The following is a 22,963-nucleotide window of genomic DNA, read 5'->3' on the forward strand; positions in this document are numbered from 1 at the left end:
GGACCAGGTGTTTGCAGCAGGCCCCACACAAACCAGAATCACCTGGGGAATTTTCAAAAATACTGATGCCCAGGGCCTGCCCCTGAGATTCTCTTTCAAATGGTGCATTGGAATCTGGGGATCAATATTTCTCTTCTTAAATCTCCCTGAAGATTTCAGTGTGCACTTAGTGTAAAGGAACACTTGGAACACTTGCGATTTATTTGAATTACAGTCAAAGTTTATTGCGTTTCCTGGAGTATTTATTATCTGTCTGCCCAGTCCTGTGTTTGGGAGAATATAGGGCAGTTGAAACTGGAAGGGGTGAAAGACAAGGGAAATCCAAAGGTTTGGGTTCCAAGACCAACTCTTGTCACTTAACTGTGTGACTGGGGAAGCTGCTGAAGTCTTTTGTTTTGTCTCTCAGTTTCCTCACCTGTAAAAAACTGGAGTAAGCTGAGGGAACCTGGATTTACCCTTCCTTAGCTCCTTTTCAGCGTTCATATCAAGACAATTCACCATTCCCAGAATCCACCACATTGAACCTCTGTGAACCCATGCTAGCCACACACAGTTCCCTTCCTGTTAGAGCAGCAAGACAGGCCTCTGCAGCTTTCCTGCCCTTCAGCACTTTGTACTCTCCCTCCCCGGGTCCCCAGAGTCCACTCCCAGTGCTTCAGTGGCTTGGGTTCTTCAACCGCTGCCTCTCATGCTATCAGCCTGTCCTCATGTCCCCCAGCTTCACCTCCCCACCTGCCACCATCCCAGATCTCAAGGTGAGTTCTCTCGCTTCTAAATCATCTTTGGGGATTGATTTTATTCATACCTGTCTCTGCCTCTTCTGAATTCCTTACTATCAGTGGCAAAAATTCAGAAATTGCTGTCCTTTCCTCGCCACATGTACTGGTTTCCCCATGACTTTGAATGCATCACCATCTGAAGGTCAAATCTTCTCAGCCTTCTATTACATGCTCCACCTACAGAAAGCACCCACTGTGTGCCCGGCCCAGCACTGTCCACACTTACAGGAAGAGAAACTGAAGCTCCAGAGGATGACGTCAGCTTGTCTGAGGTCCTGGAGGAAGAGTCAGGGCTCCAGGCCACACCTGCCTGGCTTCAAAACTGTGCTGTTTCCTCTACTCCACATGCCTCTATGGGGGAACATTTGTCAGATGATGAATTTGAACATCCAGGAGTAAATGCAAGTGACCTCAATGTAAATGACAACCTGGGAGGAAGGCAGAGTAATCTCTTTGCCTCCTTCCACCTTCTCTAAACAGGAAATTGACACATCTGTCCAACCTCATCTGAACAACTGCTCCATTTGTTGATTCAGCTTAATAGATAATGTCCAATCTTCAGAGCACTAAACTGACCTAGAAACTATTCATTCCTCCAGAGGGTGATATGTGAAACAGAAAAAGAACGGGACTTGAGCTAAGCACACTGCATCTGATTCCTTCGCTTTTGCTGTTCATTTGCTGTGTGACTTTGAGCAAGTCGCACTATTTCTCTAGGCTTCCATTTTTCTATGAGTAAAAGGAAAGCGTAAGACTAGATCAGTGGATTCCAGTCTTGGTTTGGAGAGATAGAACTCTTGTGATAGAAAATGTTTTGACTAAAGAATGAGAAGGCAAGGAGAGCCATGTCTTTGAGGACCCTTCTTCCAGGGAATCCCTGAAGTCACTTGAGGGAACCCATTTGAAATTCACTGGGCTAGGATATGAGCTCCCAGATGTCCCATTGAGAAGTCTTGTGGTTTTGTCTCCCCTTGCTCTGGACAATCCCTCCAAACAGCACTTCCTGCACTTAGGTGCCTACTGAATACTTTCAGATGTCGAGTGGGGATTGCTTCTGGACTTAGTCCACAAGGCACATTTTCCTCCTAAGTGCATTGCTGCTCCCCCTCCCTGACTTCCTCTTGCATCCCACCATCAATTAGTTCTACTTGTCAAGTGTGTCTTCATTTCCTCTCTGACAAATTCCTCTTTCCTTTTAGGATGAGCTAACCTTAAGGACAATGATGCATCTGTCCTCCGGGGGGTTCTAGAAGAGGGTGGGAGGGGGATGGGGGGAGTTCCCAAACTATGTGTTCCTGTGAGTTCCATGACTCCCCTCTTCCAGGAGTCTTGGGTCACCTCACTCAGACTGATCTGGGAGAGCAGTATTTGTTCCCATAGCTGAGCTTGCTCCAGCCTGTACTAGAGGAGACGGTGTTTCCTGATCAATGACGCCTTCATTAAAAATTTACATCTCGCAAGCTGTTCTAGGGCTAGATCAAAACCAGGAGCTTCTGGACATGTTTCCAGCTCTTCCGGGTCAGGCTTCCGAGAAGAGAAGAAGATATATAATATATATGGGATTTAATAAGCCCGAGACCCCCGGGATTGGGGGGGACACCTGTGAGGATAAAGGGGCAGAATTGGGAGGAAGCAGGAGAGGTTTCTGACCACTGTGTATGTTGGGTGTCTGTGCAAGGAGAGTAGGAAGAACCCAACTGCGGTGAAGCTCTGGGGTGGCTGGGCCAGGTAATGGGGAGTCCCCAAGCAGAGGCTGACTGTTGGAAGGAGGGCCAAGCTATAGAACCTATCGAGCAGCCTGGGAAAGTGTGCTCTAGGTGAGATCACCGTAATGAAGAAAAAGGAGGGTGCTGCTGGAGGGTGCTGGTGACCCATACTCCCACAGGAGATTGGAGGAATGTTTCCCAGCTGCCATGCCTCCTTTCCTGGTTCAGTGGATGTGGATTTCACCCAAGGGCCGCAAGGAATCAGGGCATGCTTGTCATGAGTAGCACAGACTATTGGAAGGTGGGCCACCAGCTGCCTCTGGGTGTCATTGGAGCTGGTTGCTGTGTGTGTGGGCAGAACAGGAAGACCTTGGCAGTGCTCCGTACCCCCTTGACTAAACCTACTATTGGACATTGCAGCCATCCCACAGGTTAAGCCCTTCTGAAGTGCAGAGGTGGTGATGGAGAGCTGCACTTCAGCTTAAATCCATCAAGATGGATACCGTGGCAGCATCTCTAGAAGAAATTCTGGGACCTCTCACTTCTCATATTTATGGATATGAACATGGAGCCTCAGAGAGGCTGAAGTGACTGACCCAAAGCCACAGACTTGGTAAAAGGACAGGGCAGAGAGCAAAGTCCTTATGAATGAATCAAGAACACAGATGTGTCTGGTTGACAGACAAATACCATTTCTTCAGACAAATACCCTGCTGAGAGAGAGGCAATGACTCCATAAATGAACTGATTTCAGGGAGTGGTAAGCACTATGCAGAGAATAAAAAATAGAGCAATAGGGCAAAAAGTGATGGGAGAGAAGGAGAAGGTTCTCCAGAGAGGGCTCGGGGGGCTGCTCTTCGGTGGGAGTTTGGCCTGGGTCTGAGCTATGAGAATGTACAAGTCATGGGAAGAAGGGGAGCAGAGGCGTGGCTGAACAAGTTGAGCTCAGCTGGGCAGAAGGGGAATGGAGATCTGGGAGGATAGGGTCAGGATATGGATTGGAGAATTGGCAGAGCTTTGGAGCTCCCAGAGGGTTTGGATTTTTATTCTAATTTCATTAGAAGCCAATCTATAAGAGATGATAAAAGGCACTGAGAGGTCAATGAGATGGGGGAAAGAACTCCTCTTGGGGCGAATCCTGTCAGTGGTCATACTTTTGATAAGTGCCTGCACTGAGGAGGACCCATCTTTTCGAATTGCCTCCAGGTACAGAGATGAACATGAACAGCATTGTTAGGAGAATGGTATTAGTTCTGGGCGGGGAGAGCAGAGGAAGAGCAGAAAGCTGTCTCTCTTCCTGTTGCACCTTCTCCTGCAGAGTGCTCAGGCTCATCCTCAAAATCATGGTTCTTAACCTTAGCTCCCCTTTGGAGAGCTTTTAAAAAAATGACAGCTGGGCATGGTGGCACATACCTGAAATCCCAGTGGCTCAAGGAGGCTGAGACAGGAGGATAGCGAATTCAAAAAGCCAACCTCAGCAAAAGTGAGGCGCTAAGCAACTCAGGGAGACCCTGTCTCTAAAATAAAATACAAAATAGGGCAGGGTATGTGGCTTGGTGGTTGAATGCCCCTGAGTTAAATCCCCTGTACCCCACCACACAAAAAAATTACTGGAGCTGGATGCTGTGGTGCATGCCTATAATCTCAGTGACTTGGAGGCTGAGAGAAGGAGATCACGAGTTTGAGGCCAGCCGGGACAACTTAGGGAGGCCCTAAGCAACTTGGTGAGACCCTGTCTCAAAATAAAAAATCAAAATGTCTGGGAATGTAGCTCAGTGGTAAAGCATTGTGAGATTCAATCCCCAGTACTTCAAAAATACATATGAAAACCTGGATCCTGCCCTCACTGATTCTGATTTAAGTGGTCAAATTACTCTTTTGAGAATATAAAGGATATGAATATACAGTGTATGGCAACCAGATAATTTAGAGAAATAGAACTCTGACCCGCAATCTGCACCAACCCGTCCAGGAAGCCAAACCCTAACCTCTGTAGCAACTGGCCCCAAACACTCAGGACTCATGGTAACTGCCAGATTCCCTAATTTCTGCCCATTTCCCACTTAGAACCTTCCAGTGAAAGTCAAATATACACACCTCACCCAACTGCTGAATTGGGAATTAGGAGCTTCTCCACACCCATGAGCCCAAATCAGAACACATCTGAAGCTGTCCCTGTTTCCCAGTCCTCTGCCTGCATTTGAGTCTCTGCCAAACACAAGCAATGGCGTCTCCTTTGCTAGAGCAAGCTCTGAATAAATGGCTTTTGTGTCATTGGGGCTGGGAGTCTTCATTTATTTCCACAGAAACAGCTTGGAAATTGGGTATCTTAAATGCTTCCCATGTGGTTCTAATAGACAACCAAGGCTCTAAATCAGTGGTTCTCGAAGTGTGGCCCCTAAACCAGCAGCATTAACTTGTTAGAAAAGCTAACCTCAGTCAGCATTAGACCTGCTGAATCAGACATTTGGGGGCATGCATTCTGATGCATGTCAAAGTTTGAGAACCACTCCCCTAAAGGAAGTTTGAACAAACATTTAGTAATTTTGGTTTGAAGGATCACCAAATCATTGCTCTCCTTGGAATGCCTATATGCCTCCATGTTGGAGGAAATCTATAACCTCTTGAGCCTCTTGAGCATCTGGTGCTGTTCTAAATGCTTCACGTGTATTATTTTTTTTGTGACAATTTCATGAGGTAGGAACCATTATCATTCTTATAACTAGCCAGAATCTAAGTTCAAGGAGCCTGGCACATAGTCTTGCCCTTCTATCTGGCTTAATCTCTTAGTGGTCATTAGCTTAAGTCTAGCATATTGCATAAATCATACTCAGGAATTCTGAATGTGAAAACATATGGGTCATGAAGGAGATTTTTATTGAGTGGAATGTGCAGGGGGTAGGGAACTTTGAGGGTAGTGCAGGAGGCCATGGGAGAAAGGTGAAAAGAGGAAGGCAGAACTAGGAGGCTGAACAACCAGGTACCTAGAAAGGATACTGAAGAGGGAAGAAGAAAAACAGCTATGACAAACACCACCAAGCCCATCATGGACCCCGCATGTCTTGGGGATGCATCAATTTACCAGCCAGAAAAGAGGCCAAGGTCAAGCTAGAGCCTCTGAGGTGCTGTGGGAAGTCCACAAGGAGAGGGCAGGTTTGATTCCTGAAGGTTTTCTGTTTCCCCTTCTTCAACACTCCCATCCAGTGCCACCTCCAGGTTCATGTACCATGTCTGCAGGGAATGCCTGATTGAGAGGAGGAGTTGAGATTGTTTATTTTCTGCAGTGTGACAGGGTGGACGGTGATGCTGCTCAAGTGGGACAGGGGCTACAGAAAAAGGTAGAATGGGGAAAGGGGACATAGAATAGAGTGTGTGAGAAAGTGAGGCTAGTTAGAGAAGGAAACCCATGGCTCTCATCCCCTGTTCCTTTCCCTGAACCCCTCAAAGCAAGTTATACTGCTATTAAAGGAGAATTGGTAGAATTATAAAATTAGTCTCATCTTCCTGGTTGGAATTGTTAAATTAGGAGGAAGCTGAGTCTAGAAGACAGACTGTTCCAGTCAGCTGTGTAACCTTGAGAAAATTATTCTTTTGAAAATATAAAGAAAGCTACTGACGCTCTCTCCTCATGAAGACACACAAGCACAACTTTAAACAAAACTCCATGTAATTTGAGGGGACATGGATCCCCTGAAATTCATCCCAGAACCCCAAAGGGAAGAAGTTCTGCCAGCAAAGATAAGGTAGCAAGGTACTTTAATCATCCTTCCAAATCCAGCTTAGTTATTAATTTGTAATGTAGCTCCCTGGAAATCTTTTTGTGATGTTGAAATTCATTTACTCACTTATCATGCTGTGCCCTTGAGACACTTGTGAAATTAGCTGCAGAGAACAATTCAGATGGGCAGGCGTCGTTTCTCACCTGAAATGGCATTGTATCAGGAGTTATGCCCTCTCTTGCCAGCCTGGGGTACACAATGAGGTTTTAGCTCTCTAAAAATCCAAATTAAATGACTCTAAGCCCTCATCATGATTATAATGGCAACTCTGTTCTTATTACAAGGTTATTTTCCCCAAAATAATTTCTGAACACCCTTAGAAATAGTTTTGAGGTCAGTGAGGCATCCTTCTAGTTGCTTCTGAAGTCCACTCCACCCGCTCTGGAGCAGTTGCTGTGCTGGCCAAGGCATGAATGCTCCATGTGCCAAAGCCAGGTAGCAGTTCAGACAGGTCTACTCTTCGCAGGACTTTCTCTTACCCTGAGGTGCTGATAGTAGTAGTGGGATGGGGGGTGCTCTTCTGTAGTTTCCACTGACCAGTTCTTTTAGCTAACATATTACCTCATGTCTCAAGTGATGGACAGTAGGACATCCATCACATCTGGAGCTACAGGAATATCAGTGCCCATGAGCTTACTAGTTCAGTAACGTAAGTATAGAAATCCAACATATTTATTTTTGCATTAAGCCATCCAGGGGATAATAAAATATTGTAATTGCTAGGCACAGTGGCATATACTTTGTAGTTCCTTCTACTTGGGAAAGCTGAGGCAGGAAGATCACTTGAGGCTAGGAGTTTGTGGCCTGCCTGGGTAACATAGTAAGACCTCATCTGAATTATATCGATCTATTTATCTGCAACAGGTTTCAAGTCAGCATTTATTATACATATTACCTCCAGCTCTTCCAGCAGGACAGTTCAAGACTCCAGATTAAGTAGGCAGGGATCAAGAGTCAGGACAGAAAGACAAGCTCCAAAGACCTTTATCTCTCTCTTACCCTTCCCCAAGCCTGAGTTTAACAAACATGGTGCAGAAGTGCCCTGGGGACCCAGTTCATCAGCTAATAGTCTCTCACTGCATTAGGAATTTGTTTAACTATAGTTGACAGTCCTCCTCCCAGGAAGTCACAGGTCATTCACAGCTGAGAACTGAGAAGTCTAATGGAGGACTGGGAGGAAGACCTAGACAGAGCCAGGAAACCCTAGAGAATGTGCTGGTAGACAGTAAGCAGGTATCTGCAAAGTGAGAAATAGGAATGATGGAAAAACAAGAGAGACCAGATACCCAGGACAAACTCCTCAACTTGTAGATAAGCCCCAGGCCAGTGCTGCTCTTCCAGATTCACCCGAGAAATGCCACCGCCCAGAATGCCTCTTCCTGTGGGGGTCAGGTGAAAGTCCTCTCCCAGCAGCCCCATTTCTTTTTCATATTGGAATGTAGAGAGTGCTAATTTGCAAAGTCATTCTACAATCTCTTGCAAAATAAACCACCCCAGAACTCGATAGCTTAAAACAACCACCATTATAACTATCTTGAGCAACTTTTGAAAAAAGTGTTTGGATCATTTCCCCTGAGGCTAGAGACAAAAACCATCTGTAAACACTAAACTCAAGTCGCAGGTTTTTTTTTTTTTTTTTTTTTTGGTATGTGTTATTGTTCTGCAGGCGTATGGGTGGGTTATCTATTTTGAAACTGTTCTCTGCATATTCCAGGATTAAGAAAATAAGACAATATATCATGGGTAATAGGATCCATGATTTTAGCAATTAGAAAAGGTAAACTCATGATTTGAAATAATGTTTTTGGGTTTTTGGTTTGTTTGTTTTTGATACTGGGGATTGAAACCAAGAGCACTTAATCACTGAGCCACAAGCCCAGCCCTTTTTGTTTTTTATTTGGAGACAGGGTCTTGCTTTGTTGCTTAAAGCCTGGCTAAGTTGCTAAGACTGATCTCAAACTTGTGATCCTCCTGCCTCAGTCTCCTGAGTCACTGGGATTATAGGCATATGCCACCACGAAACTGAACTAATGATTTTTAACATAAAGAGATGGAATCAACAATAGATAGTAGTATCTGTAGTGGGTGTTTATGTGTGTGTGTGCATGTGTGTGTGTGCATGTGTGTGTGTGCATGTGTGTGTGCATGTGTGTGTGTGCATGTGTGTGTGCATGTGTGTGTGCATGTGTGTGTGCATCTGTGTGTGTGCATGTGTGTGTTTATGTGTGTGTGCATGTGTGTGTGTGCATACATATATTTTCTAGATATGAGCACAAAGGGGGCCAAAAAACATCGACACTGAATAACAGTGAGCCTGCCTACTACCTCCATCTTGGTTTCTAAATACTCTTCCCCACTAAAAAGAACTAGGGTTCCGTAGGAAAATGACTGATTCAAAGGCTGAGGCAGAGACAATATAAGATGAGCCTGAAAAATCTTGTGCCAAAAAAATACAGAAGTGCCCCCAAATCATGGAAACATATGAAAAAGAGGGGTTAGTTTGAAGAGGCTCTCAAAGGCCAAATCTGTAAGAGGTTAAGCATCAGGAAAAAATATGATAGTAACTATTTATAACCCACTGAATCAAATTGAAACCAGTGAGTTAAGACCAATATAAATAAATAAATGGGGAGAAGAAAAAGTTTTTTTTTTTCCTGACAGTAGAATCTTAATTCATAAATGAAGAAAGAATGATGAAATTAGAAAATCAACATTAGGCAATCACCATGGTAATAATTAATTTGTAAATGGAATTGTCAGTGAATACTAAGCTAATGCATTATAGTGTCTTGGAGAGTCAAAGTATCACAGTAAGATTTAATTACAATGAAAATTATAACTTGACATCTATCTGCTCTCTCCGAACTGTTTCTGTATTAACAGCAACAGCACCAAAGCCAAGTGCCTATTATGGTGCGGGACAGGGAAAGTCCCCCCTAGGCAAAGAAGCCATGAAGGGGGCCATTGCAGCAGGCTATCACCATACAGATCACACCTCTGTCTATCAGGACAAGAATGAGGTGGAAGAAGCCATCCAAGAGGAGAACCAAGAGAGGGTGGCAAAGTGGGACGACCTCTTCTCTGTTAGCAAGCGGTGGTGCATCTCTGGGAGAAGCCTTCTGAAGGGAGCCTGGGAGAAGACGCTCGGGATCTGAAACTGGCCTATTGAACATCTCTCTTCGTCACTGGCCACTGGTGTTTCAACCTGGGAAGGATTATTTCCCCAAAACAACACAGGCAAGAGCCTCACTGGTAAGTCGACATTCTTGGATGCATGGGAGGTGGTGGAGGAACTGGCTCTGGATGAGGAGGAGTTGGGGAAAGCCCTTGGTGTTTTCAGCTTCAACCACTTTCAGATTGAAAGGCTCTTGAATAAACTTGGACTTAAATATAAACCAGTTATAATCGGATCAAGGGTCACTCATACCTCTCCCAGGAGAAACTGATCCAGTACTGCCACTCCAGGGGCATCCCTTTCACACGGCAGCCCCCTGGGCTCTCCTGTAGATCTTAGGTCAAAGCAGAGGACCCCTCACTACGGGAGGATCCCAAGATGAAGGAGATGGCTGCAAAGCACCAAAAGCCTTGGCTTCAGTTCTGATCCAGAGGAATGTGGTGGTGATCCCCAAGTCTGTGACCCTGGCATGCTTGCCAAGAATCTTCAGGTCCTTGACTTCAAATTGAATGATAAGGAGACGGTGGCCATACTCGCTTCAACAGAAACTGAATGGCCTGTGTCCTGGCTGACCAGGCTCATTTGGAGGAGTATCTCTTCTGAAGCTGAATCTTCTGATGAAATTACCTCGTGGGTTCTCTCTCTTCACTGAAGTGGAACTCATTCTCCCTGAGTCCTATTTTAGCCAAGCTTATGTGACATCATACTGTGCCTGGCCTTGTTGCAGGCCAGAATCTCAGCAAGTTTAATTTAGATCCATATGTTCAACCAGAAGTAGACTATCACAGGGAAGTATGACTCAGATAAGCAAATGACAATTTTTTCCACTTATTTGATTTGACCAAATGTTTGTTAAACAACAAAAACTCTGCTAACACTGAGAATGCTAAGAAGAATGAAAAATAATCATAGTAAACAAGTAAGAAAGATAAATAGTAGCTTTACACAAAGTCGCAAAACTATCAGAAAAACCACCATAAACAAAATTCAAATTTAACATCACCAGTAATGGGACTAATCGACATTGCTTACCTCCTGATACAATGCCCTGAGAAAAATAAAACATCTCTTCTGTTATACTTCTGCAAAAATGTACGACATGAATCTAGTCATGATGAAACACCAGATAAACCCAAGTTGAGGAACATTCTGCAAACTAACTGGCCAGTACTTTTCAAAACTGTTATGTCAACCAGGCCTGGTGGCACACACCTATAATTCCAGAGACAGGGGAGGCTGAGGCAGGAGGATCACAAGTTCAAGGCCAGCCTCAGCAACTTAGACGGACCCTGTCTTAAAATAAAAAATAAAAAGGGCTGGGAGTGTATCTCAGTGGTAGAGTGCCCCTGGGTTCAAGCCCCAGTACCAAAACAAAACAAAACAACCTAATGTCATGAAAGGCAAAGAAAGCAGAGGACTGGTGGAGGTTGTAGATAAACAAGGGAATGCAATCCATGATCCAGGGTTTTCTTTTGCTATAAAGGATATTTGGAGATGGTTGGAAAATTTTGCACAAGGTCTACAGATTAGATAATAGCACCATTGAAAGTAATTTTCTAGTTTTTTTTTTAATTGTACATGATTATATAAGAGAATTGTCTTGTTTTTAGGAGATGCTGTCTTACATAGGTATAAAGAAGTATAGTGTCTATAACTTACCCTGAATTGGGGACAAATGTTAACATTTGGGCAATTTTGGCAAAAGATACATGGGATTTTTAAGTACTATGTAGTTCTATATATTTTCTGTAAGTCTGTAATTATATCAAAGTAGAAAGACTTTAGAAACAACTATTTCCTTATTTCTCCTGCTCCTGTGGGTGGTCTGAAGCTTAGCTGGTCAGCTTTTCTTCTGGTCTTACTTGGGATCTTTTGCATCTGCAGTCAGATGCTGGGGTAGGAGTATTCCAGATGGTTCCACGTGTAGCTCCTTTTCTCCTGCACTTCGGTGGCTTGGTCGCAGGGCTCAGCAAGAACACCAGGACAAAGGTCTTCTCTACCCATAGTCTCAAAACTTCTCCCCTTCAGGCTTTCCCACATGGTCCCTTCAGCCAGGTAGCTAGTCCTTTTACATAGGGACTATGAGTTCCTAAAAGCACCAAAGTGGAAATCACCAGACTTTGAGTCTTAAGGCCAGAAAAGGCATGTACTAATTCCACTGTCATGAAAGTCTCTAAATCCAAAAGGGCCACAGGGCTACTTGGGTAGTAAGGTTAACTAGATGCTATATGTGGAGAGCAGCTTCAATGACCCTCATAGCCAGGGTCCAATCAAGAAGTAGAAGCAGCTTGGGAGGCTGAGGCAGGAGGATCATGAGTTCAAAGCCAGCCTCAGCAACTTAGTGAAGCCCTAAGCAATTCAGCAAGACCCCATCTCTAAATAAAATACAAAAAGGGTTGGGTATGTGGGTCAGTGGTCAAGTGCCCCTGGGTTCAATCCCTGGTACAAAAAAAAAAAAAAAAAAAAAGCAAAAAAACAAAAAACAGAGAAAAACAGACCTCACACAATTCGAGGAGAAACTGAGGAAGAGGAATTGAAAAGAAGGGATTTGAAGATCAGCTGAAGTGCTGGCATGGATGGAATGTCAGAGCTTATGAGGGGATCTGGGGAGCCAGTCATGTCTGCTGCTGGAGGGGGACCACCAGGAGATCGGTAGAGAAGTCAGGAGGAGGTGGTCCCAGAGCTAGAGGGAGGAAGGACGAGATAGAATCCTGCAGCACTCTGTACCAGTCTTTCTCATGTTTAAACCAAGGTGACTTTCAGAGAACATTGGTCACTGTTTTTCTACCCTCCAAATTTCACACAAACACACAGTGAAGGAGATTGTGACAAATTGAGTTCCAGTCTAGCAGAGGTGACACAGTATAAAAACCTCAGAAGAGGAAAATGAAAGAGACCATGACTGAAGGCTCACAACTTGACTGGAATCTGCAAGCACATTTCTTATAGCCAGCAAAAGACTCCTAGGCAAAGAGTCATAATTAAGTAGGTTTGTTAAGCCTTATAACTGTAATGCAAATGGTAAATGAGAGCATCATTTTCCCATATATTATGCTAAATGGAATCTCCTTTGTACCAATGGCCTCCAACAAACCTCAGTTAACAAGAAATATGGCTGATTTTTTTTTTTTTTTTTTTTTTTTGTGGGGTTGGGGATTGAACCAAGGGCCTTGTGCCCTCGAGGCAAGCATTCTACCAACTGAGCTATATCCCAGCCCATGTGGCTAAATTTTAAAGCTTAAATTCCTTAAAAAGATCAAAAGGGTTATAAATTCAGATCAGGAGTGTATCCAAAATAGTTCTCTAGCTTTAATAATGCTGAGAACCAACATTTTTCTCTTCCTTGCTACTTTCTAGGCAAAGTACTAAAGGTGTTATTTCATTTAATCCTAATTACAACCTTATAAAGCAGGCATTATTATTCTTATCACCATTTAATAGATAAGGACTCAAGAGCACTGGGAGGTCAGAAGTCTGCCCAAGGTCACATGTAGGCATGTGGCAAAGCCAAGGTTTGGACCCCTGCAGTGTAGTAGCAGCAGAGGCTTCCCTGACCACTTGGAATGAATTGTCTGTTTCCACACTGTCTACACCCAGAGACTGGGCAATAAGAACAGATGCTCAGAACGAGAACCTTGGGCATGGCCAGACACTTTTGTTTGTAATGATCTTGTTGTTCACTTTGTCTGCCAAGATTGAGCCAAAACTTGCCATCATGCAAGGCTTTGGGTTCTTGTGGTGAGCAAGGCGTGACCCAGACCTTATTCTGGAGCATATAGATGGTGGAGGAGGAAACTATTACTCCAGTGAGCTCACAAATGAGAGTGTAATTGCAGGTTGTATATATTTTCTAGGGAAGATGAGTCAACCACCCGCAATTCCATCATTTTCTGCACATTTCAGTAGGAAAGTGTGTACTCTCTGGAGAACTTTTTGATAAGAGTCAAAGTCAATTACTCTAAGTGTTCCCCACTCCGTGCCTCTCCCTGCATCAGAGTCCTCCCACGGCCTCAGAGGGCTGCAGTAGCACTTACCTCTCCACATCAGCCTTGCCTCCCCACCTCACCCTGACCTGCTCCTTTCCCCTCTTCTTCCTAACACTGCTTTTACCTGTTGGGGTTGTTTGGCTACCAGCCCACCCTCTGGCCTCTGCTATAGAAATGTCATCACTCAGATTAAAGGGAAAATAAGTAGTTGGCTAATAATTGAACAGACTGTCCCAAGAACACCAAGGACATTTTGAAACTGTACTCAGTTATCTCCCCAATAGATGCCAGAGTCCTGGAAAGCAGTGAATGGATTTAAATCTCTCCAAGGAGTTATGATTAGAAAATGTACAATTTAAATCAAAACAATCTCTCTTATGACCTAAGAGTTGAATGTAGTTAGAAAGTTCCTTTATCCCAGTTCCTTCATCCCAATTGAAGCTAAGTTGACAGCCACTGAAAAGGCCCAAAACACAAAGAAAGGACTTTTTTTTTTTTTTAATTAAACTCAGGGGTGCTCAACCACTGAGCCACATAACCAGCCTGTTCTAATTTTAATTTTGAGATAGGATCTCACTAAGTTGCTCAGGGTCTGGCTAAGTTGCTGGGGCTGGCTTTGAACTCATGATCCTCCTGCCTCAGCCTCCTGAGCTGCTGGAATTACAGGCATGCACCACCCATCAAGGAAAGAACTTTTTGTGAGTATATATGACTTTATATATTAAGGCCTGGTGCTTTCTATTGGGTGTCATTTTGCCTTGGGAAGGCCTAGTTGCAAGGCATTTGGACTAAATGCTGTGTTCCCCACCCCCAGATTCATATGTTAAAACCTAGTGTCCAATGTAATGGGATTAGAAAGTGGGGCCTTTGAGAGGTAATGAGATCATGAGAGCAGAACCCTCATGAATGGGATTAGCAACTTTAAAAGTAAGAGATAATCTCTGCATATGTGAGGGCACAGCAAGAAGGCAAGAGAGTCCTCACCAAGAACTCAGCCATGTTGGCATCCTTGACTTCAACTTGCAGCCTCCAGAATTGTGGGAAATAAATGTCTATTATTTAAACCAGTCTATGACCTTTTTGTTATAACAGTCCAAATTGGGGCTGGGGATGTGGCTCAAGTGGTAGCGCACTCTCCTGGCATGCGTGCGGCCCGGGTTCAATTCTCAGCACCACATACAAACAAAGATGTTGTGTCCGCCGAAAACTAAAAAATAAATATTAAAATCCTCTCTCTCTCTCTCCTCTCTCACTCTCTCTTTAAAAAAAAAAAAAAAAAAAAAAAAAAAAAGTCCAAATTGACCAAGATAGAGGGGTGAAAACATAAGGAAACAGATATAAACATTTTCATACGCACAGAACTTTTGTATTCTCAAATTTAAAGCTTCAGATCTTCAACTCTTTAAGAATGATATGAAAGTTCCAAAATCTGCAGTAACTAATGACTCATCAAAGTCGTGTCCCTGAGGCTGGTGGGAAGGAGTTAGTCACTGGTGGTGAGTGGGGCTAACTAGCCACCCAGCAGTTCCTTCTTAGTGTGGCCATGTGGTTCTCAGCTGTTAACTTGATCTTATTTAATCATCACATCCACCCTCTGGGGCAAAGGAGTGACATCACAGCTGTTCGCAATTTCTCAGGCTCTCCTGTGTTTTGGGCTGGGAGGACTTTGCTTCCTTGCCTCCTTGAAATGGGAGTGAAAGTGTCACATTTCATGGGCATGGAAGCGTTTAAACCCTGACTTCTGCTGCAATGATTTTGGAAGCACATGTTGATATACAAGTACCTTAAGATCCAAACTCCCTGGAAAGCTGAGCCACCATGGAGAACAGCATCTGGAGAATTCCCTGGACCCACATTGGACATTTTGCAAGAGTAACAGATAAACTTTAGTCATGGTATGCAACTGAGATTTTGAGTCTTTGTTACTGTAGCATAAAAAAAGCCTATGGTGCCTGATAACAAGTAGATATAATGCTGACTTTTAAAGATAAGGAAACTGTACATGGTGAAATTTTTAAATTCAAAGTCTTCCCTCCTATAACTTATGACTTCTGTCTCTCCCTTTTTCCTTTTTTCTTCTTTTTAAAACAGCACTACAACCTCACCCAAAATCCCATCTCTTGCTTCCCTTGCCCCCCCCCATATTATAGAATAAGGTCCCTGAAGGTAGACATTGTGCCTTGTTGTATTGTGCACACGGCAGATGCTCAACAAAGATTTGTTTAATTGAATCAGTTCCAATAATGTCATTCTTGCATAGTTTTTTTTTTTTTTTCCTTGGGGGCAGGGTATGGGGATTTGAACTCAGGGGCACTCAAACACTGAGCCACATCTCCAGTCATATTTTGTATTTTATTTAGAGACAGGATCTCACCCAGTTGCTTAGCACCTTGCTATTGCTGAGGCTGGCCTTGCATTCGTTTTTGAGATACAGAACAACTCGTTGGGTCCCAAGAGGTGGGCCTGGCTGGGGTGCCATGGCAGGGGTCCAGGGCCTGCTTTTGGGTGGGAGGTGGCAGGGCTGGTGTCAGTGCCATTCTCTCAGGCCCACCAGCTTCTGTTCTTTCAGACCGTTCTCAGTTTTCTCCTGATGCGCTCTGCACTCCCGGCTGCCCAGCGCTGTTGCGCCCTTGGTAGTCTGCACCCAGCTCTGTTATGTGCCAGGGCTGGATAAGGGCTTCCTGGAGTCTGCTGCCCCAGAGGCCGCGCAGTCCTGAGTACTTCTTCCCGCCTGCCTGCTCTGCTTGCTGCCCTGGGCCAGCACATCAGGGAAGCGGTGGGCTCACTGAGCGACAAAGACAGCTCCCCAGACACATAACTTTGGGAAACAGGTGGGTGAGTTGTTGAGTCTTACAGAAGAAATGCATGGTTCACCTGTCCCTTAATCTGTTAGCTAAACGCAACTGTGAGAGTTGCCCTAGCTGAAGCCAAGTGAAGCAGAAGAACCACCCAGCTGATGTTTTCCCAGGACATGAAGAATGGAACATCGTTGGGTGGGTCTGCGCCTAGAAACTCAGTTGCTTTGGATTTAATGCTAGTGATGTTACAAATTTTGTAGTTTCTGTAAATGAAGTATATGTATCCTTGTGATCAAATATTTGCATTTGTGGTTACATCTTCAATTCATCAAAGTGTATTGCCCCTTAACAATAAGAGAAATTCAATATTTTTTCTAAATTTTCCTAATGTAAAATGTGGAAAATAGAATTGATTTCTTAGGATTTGTTGTGAAGATTAAAAGCATTAATAAAGATAAAGGTGAAGTAGTTAGGGAGAAAAAATAAATTTGTTGTGTAATGATTTTTCTTTCTTCTTCTTCTTCTTTTTTTTTCCCCGGTTGTGCTGGGGATAGAACCCAGGCCTCTTACATGCTAAGCAAGCACTCTGCCACTGAGCTTCAATCCCAGTCCATGATTTTTCTTAATTGGGAAATCAAAACATTTTGGAAGAGGATCTTAAAAGAGCGTACTATAGGGATACTGCCACATCAATGATCATAGCGGCACAATTCACAATAGCTAGACTGTGGAACCAACCTAGATGCCCTTCAATAGATGAATGGATAAAAAAAAATGTGGCATTTATACACAATGGAGTATTACACAGCACTAAAAAATGACAAAATCATGGAATTTGCAGGGAAATGGATGGCATTAGAGCAGATTATGCTAAGCGAAGCTAGCCAATCCTTAAAAAACAAATGCCAAATGTCTTCTTTGATATAAAGAGAGCAACTAAGAACAGAACAGGGAGGAAGAGCATGAGGAAAAGATTAACATTAAACAGAGAAGAGTCGGGGGAGAGAATGGGAGAGAGAAGGGAAATCATATGGAAATAGTAGGAGACCCTCAATGTTACACAAAATTACATATAAGAGGTTGTGAGGAGAAAGGGGGGTGGAAACAAGGGAGAGAATTAAACAACAGCAGATGAGGTAGAGAGGGAAGATGGGAGGGGAGGGGAGGGGGGATAGTAGGGGATAGGAAAGGTAGCAGAATGCAACAGTCACTAATATGCCATTATGTAAAAATGTGAATGTGTAACCGATGTGACTCTGCAATTTGTATTTGGGGTAAAAATGGGAGTTCATAACCCATTTGAGTCAAATGTATGAAAGATGATATGTCATGAGCTTTGTAATGTTTTGAACAACCAATAAAAAAACATTTTGGAAAAAAATAAAATTTATGTTACTCATTTAAAAATTATTATTGGTAAACATTTATTGAATGCCAGACCACTATGCTATGAATGTTATATAAATTATCTCACTGGATTCTAATGTGATAGGCAGTCTGCAAAGATAGCTATGGACAAGACTTCTCTTCCCTGCATTCACATGTCACTCCTTGCAACGAGGTGGAGTCCTTCTCCCCTTACCTAGGATCTGGTCTGGTCTTGTGAGGGGCTTTGACCAACGGACAAGTGGAAGTGGCCATAAGGGTTGAGTTTAACTCTTAAGAGACCTAGAAACTCTACTTCTACTCCAAGGAATCTAGAAACCACACTGTAAAGAAGCTTTTGTAGGTTACTGAATAAAGAGAGACCACGTGGGAGAGAAAGAGGCACCAACATATGAGTGACATCGGACTTTCCAGATGAACCAAATAGTTAGCTAAATGCAACTGTGAGAGTTGCCCTAGCTGAAGCCAAGTGAAGCAGAAGAACCACCCAGCTGATCTTTTCCTGATTTCCTAACCTGCAGCATCATAAGAAATAAGTTGCTGTTTCACTGTTTTGGGGTTGCTGCACAGCAAGGATTGATGGGAGCTCTTGATACCAACTTTATAGTGTAAGTGCTACTGAGGCTGGGAGAGAATCTTTCCCTAAGGTCACACAGTTAATAAATGACAGAGCCAGCACAAGAGCCCAGTTTCATCTGATTCTAAAGCCTAATAAACTCTTGACCATACCCTATATTGTTTTCAAAGTCAATTCTTTGAAAATATGTGTTGTGTAACTTGGCCTTTTCATCAACTGAACACAATTAGTATAGGAGGAAATTCAATGACCATTGTAAACCTTCCAAAGGTCATTCATTACTTAGTCATCTCCTGAACTTTATGTTTAAGCCGCTCTTCCTCAATAGCCTTAAGAAAATGAAGGGACACATGATGGTCATCATCTCAGCCATTGTCAATGATGAGATACTCTGAGTCTGAAGTAAGTCTATTGGATTAACATGTTACATGAGGTATGCACAGTAAACCTTTGTAAAGATTACAGGAACAACTAAGATCACTTCTTTTCAACTAGTTTTAACTATGTTACATATTCATGCATAATGTGGTTATGTGTGTGGTAGATTATTTCCAAAGATGGCCATAGTACCTCACATTCACATTTACATTTACATTTGTCAAGTGGGAGGTCTATGTCTTCACTCCTTTGACCAAGGAGGACTCCATTCTTTCTTCCATCAATAGTGTACAGTAAAAACCATCCTGGGCCAGTTCCTGTTGTGGCCCTTAACTGGACTGGCCCTTGGAAGCTAGCTGTCACTTAACAAAAGCAGCTGCCCTGAGACTCCCAGGCTGTAAGTTCAAGTCATGTGCATAGGCCCTGGGGGTCAAGAAGAGCTAAGTGGACAAGATATTAGAGTGAAACCCCTCCTGGAAATATGTCCTCCAGCTTCCCGGGGTTACACCCTGGACAGATGTAAACCATCCAGGGAAGCCCTTCCCAAATTCCTGACTTACAAAATTATGAGAAAAATAAATGGTTGCATTTAGCTATTAAGTGTTGGGGTACTTTTTTTTTTGAGAGAGAGAGAGAGAGAGAGAGAGAGAGAATAAATTTTAATATTTATTTTTTAGTTTTCAGCAGACACAACATCTTTGTTTGTATGTGGTGCTGAGGATCGAACCCGGGCCGCACACATGCCAGGCGAGCGCGCTACCGCTTGAGCCACATCCCCAGCCCCAAATGTTGGGGTATTTTGTTTCATAACTCTAGATAGCCAAACACTGAATGATAAATATTAGAAAATGATTCTTAACTTTTTAAATCATCCTATATTTAGGATATAAATCATATATTATAGGCTTTCATAGGCTATGAGTTCCAAGGAGAACATATTAACATTAATGTCCCAATTCATAAGATCTGAGTGCTTGATTATAGGATGATAGACTCTGCCACCACCATTGCTGTTTAATTCTCTGAGAGACTTCTAGGGATACCTGTCTCCCCCTCACTAATCTGCCAGTTGCAGTCACCGAGAGTCTTCACATTATTCCTCTTCTCTCTCTCTCTCTCTCTCTCTCTCTCTCTCTCTCTCTCTCTTTTTGGTACTGGGGATTAAATTCAGGGGCCCTTAACCACTGAGACACATCCCCATCCCTATTTTGTATTTTATTTAGAGACAATCTCACTGAGTCGTTTAGCACCTCACTTTTGCTGAGGCTGCCTTCTGTCTCAGCCTCCCAAACCATTGGGATTACAGGCGTACGCCACTGCTCCCGGCTTACATTATTCCTCTTATGTTCCAAATCGTACTTGTTCATCTCCACTGCCTGGGATACTACTTAAAGCTGTCTCACCATCATCACTGCTGACTGGTCTTTTCACAGGTTCTGTCCCTGGGTATTCCTTTGGCCTTCAAATCCAGGCCTATCAGGACAGTGCAGAATGAACCTGAAATCTTATGTATCTGGTGAAACCAGGCCCTTCACCTCTGGATCTCATCCCTAGCAATGGCTTCTGTCCATTCAAGGTGCCAGGCAGATGAGATACTCTGAGCAGAGAACACCAGCACGCTGTTGACCCTACTATTCTGATTCCACCTTTCCAGCCTTGCTTCTCTCTATGCTTACAGCACAGGTACTCACAGCATCCCCCCAACACCACCACTCACCAAACCAACATCTCCCAGGAAATTGGTGGGTACAATGGAGCCATCAGAAGGAATATTAAAGTTCCTCTCTCTGGGGTCTGCCAAGGCACCCTATATAAAAATTTGAGCTGGGCATGGTGGCACATGGCTTATAGTCCCAGAGGCTCTGGAGGCTGAGGCAGAAGGATTGTGAGTTCGAAGCCAGCCTCAGCAACTTATGAGATCTTGTCTCAAAATTTAAAAAATGAAAAAGTCTGGGGATGCAGTTCAATGCCCCCTGAGTTCAATCCCCAGTACCCACCCCCCCAAAAAATAAAGATCTTGGGAAAACAATAAGCAACAAAGAAGCAAAATCTATGAATGTTCTTTCCACAAATCAACCCTTTTTCATCATGGCCAAGAACTAATAGAGACCTTAAATGCATCTTTCCTTTTAGACTGTGGCATCTCTGCTTGTGTTAAACAGCAAGATATATATATATATACACATGAGTAACTGCAAAATCTGAAAAGTCTCCACACAAGAGGGCAGGACTCAGCTTCAGAGAAGAAGCAGAAAAAGATGAGGATGAAGAGCAGGGAAAGGAAGGGAAGAATACTGGGAAAGGTGTCTAGCCTGCAGGGTCCCCCAGCACTCAGGGATAGGCTGTAAGTGTCCTGTCGATAATGAATGGAGTGAATCTGCTCTCTTGAGACTCCCATCGATTCCTGAGATGGTTAAATCATTGATGAAAAATATATGATGCAGTGGCCTGAGCTGACAGCTGGAAGACAAGCTGACAGTAATTTAAATGGATTCTACCCCCCCCACCCCCCCAACCCCCCGCATCAAGTGAAGGCCACTCTGCTTCAAAAGGATGCTTGCGGCCCCTGTGGGGGAGGCTGCTGAGGAGAACGGGTTTTCTAAGAGCCCATGACTCCCTTTGTCCAGGACTAGAGGCAGTGGGAGACTGTAAACTGGATGGTGGACTTGATCAATGAAGTTATTATTTACGTATGAGCCCCCGGGGCCCTTGATGACTCCTCCAAGCCTCCACCCAAGGGGCCTGGATCTGGGGGTCCCCTAAGCAGCACCCATTCTCCACTCTCTTCTGCTGAGCTTGCTGACCTAGACAGGAGCCTTTACTCGTCTGCTAGGGCTGCCATAACCAAGTGTCGCAATCTGGGTGACTTCAGCCGAAGTCTGTGGTCTTGCAGTTCTGGAGGCTGGAAGTTCAAGACCGTGGTGGCAGCAGTGTCATTCTCACCCGAGGGCTGCACAGGAGAACTTCTTCCATGCCTCCCTCAAAGATTCTTGTGGTTTGCTGCAAACTTTCAGTGCTCCTTGGTTTGTAGAAGCATCACCCTGGCCTCTGCCTTCTTCACCTCCACCTGGCTTCTCCCTGTGTCTGTTTCTGTGTTCAAATGTCCCTTTTTGATAGAGACACAGTCAAATGAGATTAGGGTCCTTCCCAATCACCTCACCTTACCGTGATCATCCACAAAGACCCTGTTGCCAAATAAGGTCACCGTCACAGGTACTGGGGTTAGGACTTCAGTATCTTTCAGGGAATACAACACAGCCTCTAGCAGCCCTTTTTGTTGAAGCTGGCGTTCCTTTCTCTGCACTGGCTCCTGGTCTCCATCACACTGAAGTCTCTGCATTCTGTCTGTTACTTGGTCCCAAGCCCAGGATATCCAGGCCCACTTCTGGAGCTCTATGCCACTTCTGTAAGAAACTCTGGTTCCAGAGCTCCATTCAGGTCAGCATCCTGACCCTGGAGACTCTGGACCTTTGAATGACACAACTTTCTGTGTCACTGTCATCCGCTTTTTCAACTCCTAAAAGGCTCAGACCTCTTCTATTCACCTAGTATGTGCAGAAACCAGCCCAGGTAAACTGCTAAACTATATGTGGGGTGTGGAAAAGTAATCACCACCCTCATAGGATTGTATGTGCTTCTGTGTCCACATTATCTCAAAATCAAGGAGGAAAAAACCTGAATTGGCCTCTGGAGTCATTCCCAGGACACAGAACTGACCCTCAAGGGACCTGTGTACCAGTCCCAGCTCTCATTGAGCAAATCACTTAACCTCTCTGGAACTTTCTTCCCTAATGCATGTGTTGAACTAGGTGTTTCTAGGTTCTTTGGGTTCTATGATTCAAGAAGGGCAGGCAGAACTGGAACAGTATGTCTGTGAGATGTAGGGTGACATGGTCCCCTGGAAGCTACCTAGGGCAGATAAAATCTCTGCTGTTCTTCAGTAAAAATTCAGGGGGCAGTACATCACCCGGGCAATGAAAGTTGCCCAGTTTATACGTGTAGAAATATTAATGAATCTTACAGAAATTCAATGTTTTTCGTGAGTTCTGATCTTTTTATCCTTTCTCAGACAAACATGAAGAATAGAATCTTTTATAGTTGGATTGACTCCTCTTAGCAGAACAGAGCAGCAATAGCCTTGGGGTGGGCCTGGGTGGGTCCCACAGGGAGTACAGACCTGATAAGGTGACGACTACGCAGACTTTTCAGGTATCTTTGAGCTTCTCAGATTCTTTCTCAGAAGCTCCCCTCTACCCTTGTGCTGACACATGCACTGACTCAATGGCTAAATCATGTGAAACTCCATAAAAGTTTCCAAGAAAGAGCAAGATCTTTGAATAAAGCCTGAAGATGATGGCTTCACTGTGTTTGTCTGTAGGAAGAAATCTAGGATATCAAA

The sequence above is a fragment of the Callospermophilus lateralis genome, chromosome 16 (assembly GCF_048772815.1).
Source record: "Callospermophilus lateralis isolate mCalLat2 chromosome 16, mCalLat2.hap1, whole genome shotgun sequence".
In the NCBI taxonomy this organism is placed as follows: domain Eukaryota; kingdom Metazoa; phylum Chordata; class Mammalia; order Rodentia; family Sciuridae; genus Callospermophilus; species Callospermophilus lateralis.